The sequence below is a fragment of the Trichechus manatus genome, unplaced genomic scaffold (genome assembly GCF_000243295.1).
Source record: "Trichechus manatus latirostris isolate Lorelei unplaced genomic scaffold, TriManLat1.0 scaffold00082, whole genome shotgun sequence".
NCBI lineage: Eukaryota > Metazoa > Chordata > Mammalia > Sirenia > Trichechidae > Trichechus > Trichechus manatus.
Window position 1 is genome coordinate 1,616,034 of NW_004444018.1, and position 5,227 is coordinate 1,621,260.

The 5,227-nt window shown below is 40.4% G+C and overlaps 1 pseudogene; it reads right to left on the bottom strand.

Moving 5' to 3' along the window:
• Positions 1–3,197: 3,197 nt before the first annotated feature.
• Positions 3,198–4,275, bottom strand: LOC111821409 (60S ribosomal protein L18-like; annotated as a pseudogene).
• Between the last annotated feature and the right edge of the window lie 952 nt (positions 4,276–5,227).

Sequence of the window (5,227 nt, forward strand, 5' to 3'; positions counted from 1 at the left end):
AAGTTTACTGTATGACAGTGTATGTTTTGACTCATAGGCAGCAGCATCCAATCTTGTGTATTGCACATCTCTTGAGTGTTGTAGTGTTATCTCTCTGTTTAATTTTCTTTTGAAAATATGACCAAATAGTGCATCATGTCTTCCAAATGAAGCAAAACCAGTGATAGTGATAGCAGCAGCAAGAGACAAAGCAGCAGTATCGATTTGGAAGGGAAACAAGGGTTATTAAACAACACAAAGGTGGAAAATCAGTGAATGCTATTGCTTGCGATTTGGGCATGTTGCACTGGACAATCACAATGATTATCAGAAACAAAGAAAAAATTCTCCAAGCTGTTAAAGGATGGGCTCCACTGAAAGCTACAAGGCTAAGGAAAATGCGAGAGGGACCTACACCAGGTATGGAGAAATTACTGCTGACGTGGATTGAGGACCAAATCTAAAGGTGAATCCCTCTCGGCACATTGACAATCACTGCTTGTTTGAGATGCTTGAAGAAAAAGCAGGACCGGATTACGATACTGAGTTTAGTGCTAACTCTGGGTGGTTGAAGCACTTCAAACAGCGTTTTTTACTGTATAATGTGAAAGCGAGTGTTGAGTCTGAGTGATGATGAGAAGGCAGCAGCAGAATTTGTTGAAACCTTAGATAAACTAATTGTAGAAGGAAGTTATTTGTCGCAGCCAATTGTTAATATGGACGAAACCTGCTTATTCTGGAAGTGAATGCCTGAAATGACTTACATATATACGGAGGCCAAGTCAATGCCAGGCTTTAAGGCTTTTAAAGACAGAGTGACAATGTTGTTAGAAGTCGATGTTACTGGCTACAAGTTAAAGCCATTTGTTATTTGGCATAATGAAAACCCCGGGGCTTTCAAGAACATGAAGAAACACACCTTACCCGTGCAATAACAAGTCCTGGATGACACAAATGCTGTCTCAGGATGTCCTTCTCAATTGCTATGGCAGTGAAATGGAGAAGTACTGCTTGAAAGAAGGCATACCTTTCAGGATTTTGCTATTCTAGACAATGATCCAGGACATCCCCCTTTCATTGGTGACCTCCACCCCAACATCGAAGTGGTAGTCCTCTACCAAACACCACCTCTTTAATCCAGCCAATAGACCAGGGGGTTATTGCAGCATTCAAGTCCTGCTACCTGAGGAGGACCTTTGCTCAGGTTATCGCTGCAACTGAGGACACTGGCAAGACACTGATGCAGTTCTGGAAGGAGTGCATTTACCACATAAAGAACCTTGCTTGGGCCTGGGATGATGTGACCAACGAGTGCATGAATAGCATATGGAAAAAAATACTGAAGCGGTATGTGAATGACTTTAAGAGATTTGAGAAGGATGATGAGATTGCAAGGATGAATAGAGCTGTTATTGGCATGGTAAACAACAACCTGAATCTACACTCAGATGATGAGGACATTGAAGAACTCCTAGAAATGGTTCCTGAGGAACTAACAAATGAAGAGTTGCCAGACCTAGAGCAAGAACAAATAGCTGAAGAAGAGGCAAGGGAAAAGGAAACTGCAGAAGGAGAAGAACAGGTGCAGATGTTCACTGGTAAGGAGTTTACCAAATTCTTTGCAGACCTTAACAGCTTGCTGAAGAGATGGACCCAAACACTGAACGCTTTTCACTGATAGTGAGGAATACTCATGCAGTGTTTGCTGCATATAAAGAAAATTATGAAGAAAAGGAAAAGCGAACTAGGCAAAGAACACTGGACATATTCCTGAAGAAGCCCATACCTCCCCAAGAAGAGCCTCAGCCAGGTCCTTCAGGCATTACAGGAGATAATATTATCGTTGATGGTGACAGTTCATCAGTGGAGGTTATTAGACCTGAAACTTCCGGGTAAACCCTATGAGAAAGTTGAGAACAGTCATGTGAATGATCCTGATCTTCTTTGTTAAATTGTGTCTGATATAGACTAAGAAAGTGTTTACAGATATGTTTAAAAAGTGAAAAAAAAAAAAGTTTAAAATGAAATAAAATTGAAAAGTTTAACAATAAAAAAGTTTCTATTCTAAAATCTATTAATATATTGACTCTATGGTACAAAAGTTTACAAAGTAGACTAAGTTTAGTTTATAGAAATAAAATAAGAAAAAATATTTATTGTACATATAGCTGTACATTGATTATAGTATACATATAGTAATTTAGTATAAATTTGGTATCTTCTTCAGGACAGAACTGTACCAGTAACAGCCTCCAAACTCATCCAATACTACGTTAGCCCTGCAAGCTCCAACTGTGGTAAGTAGAGATTATATATTAGCCTATGTATACAGTAGTGTATATGTACAATGTATTATTATATGATGTGTACAGTATTGCACAGTATTAACTTACTTAAGCCATATATTATTTTGCCAGATACTTTAGCTGAAATACAATACTGTGGCACAGTGGTTAAGAGATATAGCTGCTAACCAAAAGTTTCACTGTTCGAATCCACCAGCCACTCCTTGGAAATCCTATGGTGCAGTTCTACTCTGTCCTATAGGGTCACTGTGAGTCAGAATCGACTTGATGGCAATGGGTTTGGTTATTGGTATGTGTGCAGTATCTTGGCTATTTAGTCCATACAGGTACATTACAGTATCCAATATAGCTTTGCTGAGTGAAACAAAAGCTTATTAAACAACACAAAGGTGGAAAATCAATGAATGCTATTGCTCACAATTTAGGCATGTTTACACAACGTACAAATGTCCAAATCACATAATGTCCTATTTTACAGAATGTATTGTGGACATTAAGCGATACATGGCTGTAAAAAAAAAAAAAAAAAAAAAAAAAATCCCAGAAGGAATAACACAGTGTTTCCTTTTTTTCAGTATGTGTGAATAATTCTTATTTACAAAACTTTTCTCATCACAGATTAAATGAGTAGTCTAAATGTATCACGTATAGGATAATTAATCTACTGATAAGATGTTAGATTTTATTGTCCATGACTTTTTTTGAAAATGAAATCATGTGCTTCCGTTTTCCATATGTGAAAATGAGTTACTATTGATCAGCTACCCGCAAGAGAGGCTGGGTAAGTTGAAGGAACTCAGATAAGAATCAAACATTCCCTCTCTAGTATGAAGCACTGGACCTGACTTCTTCTTTTTCTTTTCTTTTTTGTTCAGCATCCAAAATCTTTTTAATAACAGGGCAGGATCTGGGTTAGTTTTTGTAGCCACAGCTTGCTCCATTGACCTCTGGCTCACACAAACTTCTGGCCCTTAGAACAGACGTAAAGTTTGGTGAAATGCCTATACACCTTGTGCCCCTTGCACCTCAGGGCCCTTGCAAGGACCAGAGAGTTGGATGGTGCCACAGTCATTTGTGGAGTCCAGGGCCAACTGGTCAAAGTTGATGATCTTGATCTTGCCCCCAGCCTTGAGAACGCGGTTCGGCCCGGCTGCTCATGCACAGTGCGCACACCTTCAGTTTAAGTACCTCCTGAACCTGCACACCATTATGTTCCCTATAATCACATCTGTCTTGATTTTCTAGCCAGGAAGCTTTATCTTCCAGATTATCTGGGAAAGGGATAGAGGAGGCTGGTTTGTGCAATTCATGAACAGCCTCTTTAGCACAACTTGGTTGAATATAGATGTCATGGATTGAATTGTATCCCCCCAAAATAATGTATCAACTTGGCTAGGCCATGATTCTGAGTATTGTGTGATTGTCCGCCATTTTGTCATTTGATGTGATTTCTCTATGTGTTGTAAATCCTACCTCTATGATGTTAACGAGACAGGATTAGAGGCAATTATGTTAATGAGGCAGCACTCAATCTACAAGATTAGGTTGTGTTTTAAGCCAATCTCTTTTGAGATTTAAAAAAGAGAAGTGAGCGGAGAGATGTGGGGACCTCATACACCAAGAACAAGAGCCAGGAGAATAGCGCATTCTTTGGACCCAGTGTTCCTGTGCTGAAGGCTCCTCGGCCAGGGAAGATTGATGACAAGGACCTTTTCCCAGAGCCAACAGAGAGAGAAAGACATCCCCAAAGTTGGCACCCTGAATTCAGACTTCTAGCCTACTAGACTGTGAGAGAATAAACTTCTGTTTGTTAAAGCCATTCACTTGTGGTATTTCTGTGATAGCAGCACTAGAAAACCAAGACAGTAGAGTTGGTTCCTCTGGCCAGAAACCTATACAGCTTGACCTACAGCCTCAGATTTATGTCCTGACTCTTGGGCTCCTTGTGTTTAACCTTTCAGTCTTTTTTGTGGTGAATGTCGACTCTCATGATGAAGCTTCCTGTTTGACCAGGTCTGGAAAAGCTAGACTTGACTTTTTTTTTTTCCTTTCAGTTTTTTTTTTTTTAAATAACTTATTTTACTTTTGTTGTTGTTGAAAATATACACATCAGAACATACACCAATTCAATAATTTCTACATGTACCATTTAGTGACATTGATAACATTCTTTAAGTTGTGCAACATTCTGCAGCATGATAGATCACTTTTTGTGTGTGGCCTTTCTATCCGTAATCTTGTAACTCAGCCCAAGTGATTGAGTGGGACTGTGTAGATATGGTAATTGTAGCCGACCAAAGAGATTGGTTGGTTTTGCCATCCCACTGGGCTCAAAATGAGCCACCCCAGAGGCGGGAAATAGGGAAGAGCCCACCACCACCAAGAAAGGAGAGACCAGCAGTAGAGACCCGCAGGAGACACCCATAGGAAATGGCACAGTGGGCTTCCTGGCCCACGGAGAAAGAAAGCTGAGTGCCTTTGGGCAGAGGCCTAGTGCCAGCAAGAGGTGTGCCTGCGAGCACAGCTGGGAAGAGGCTGTCCTGATGGAAAAACTATATCCTGAGTGTTCCTGAGCTTGAATTGTAACTGTTACTTCTCTAATAAACCTCATAATCGTGAGTATTGTCTGTGAGTTCTGTGTGGCCATTGCAATGAATTATCGAACCCAGCAGAGAAGTAGAGAGTATTGTGGGAGGGATGGTTGGTTTGTCAGAATTGGTAAAGATGGCAGAGAGAGGAGGCATGTCTGACCCTCATCTCATAGGGATCAGCCTTGGGCTGTTGATCTTGATTCTCCTTTCCCCTGGTGAAGTTAGAGGAGGTCAGATGCTGTCCCCAAGCCATTTTTACAATTTTCACCCTCCTTTTCCAAATTGTTCTTCCCCCATTAACATAAACTCACTGTCCCCTAAGCTTCCTATCTAATGTTTTGAGATGCTGTT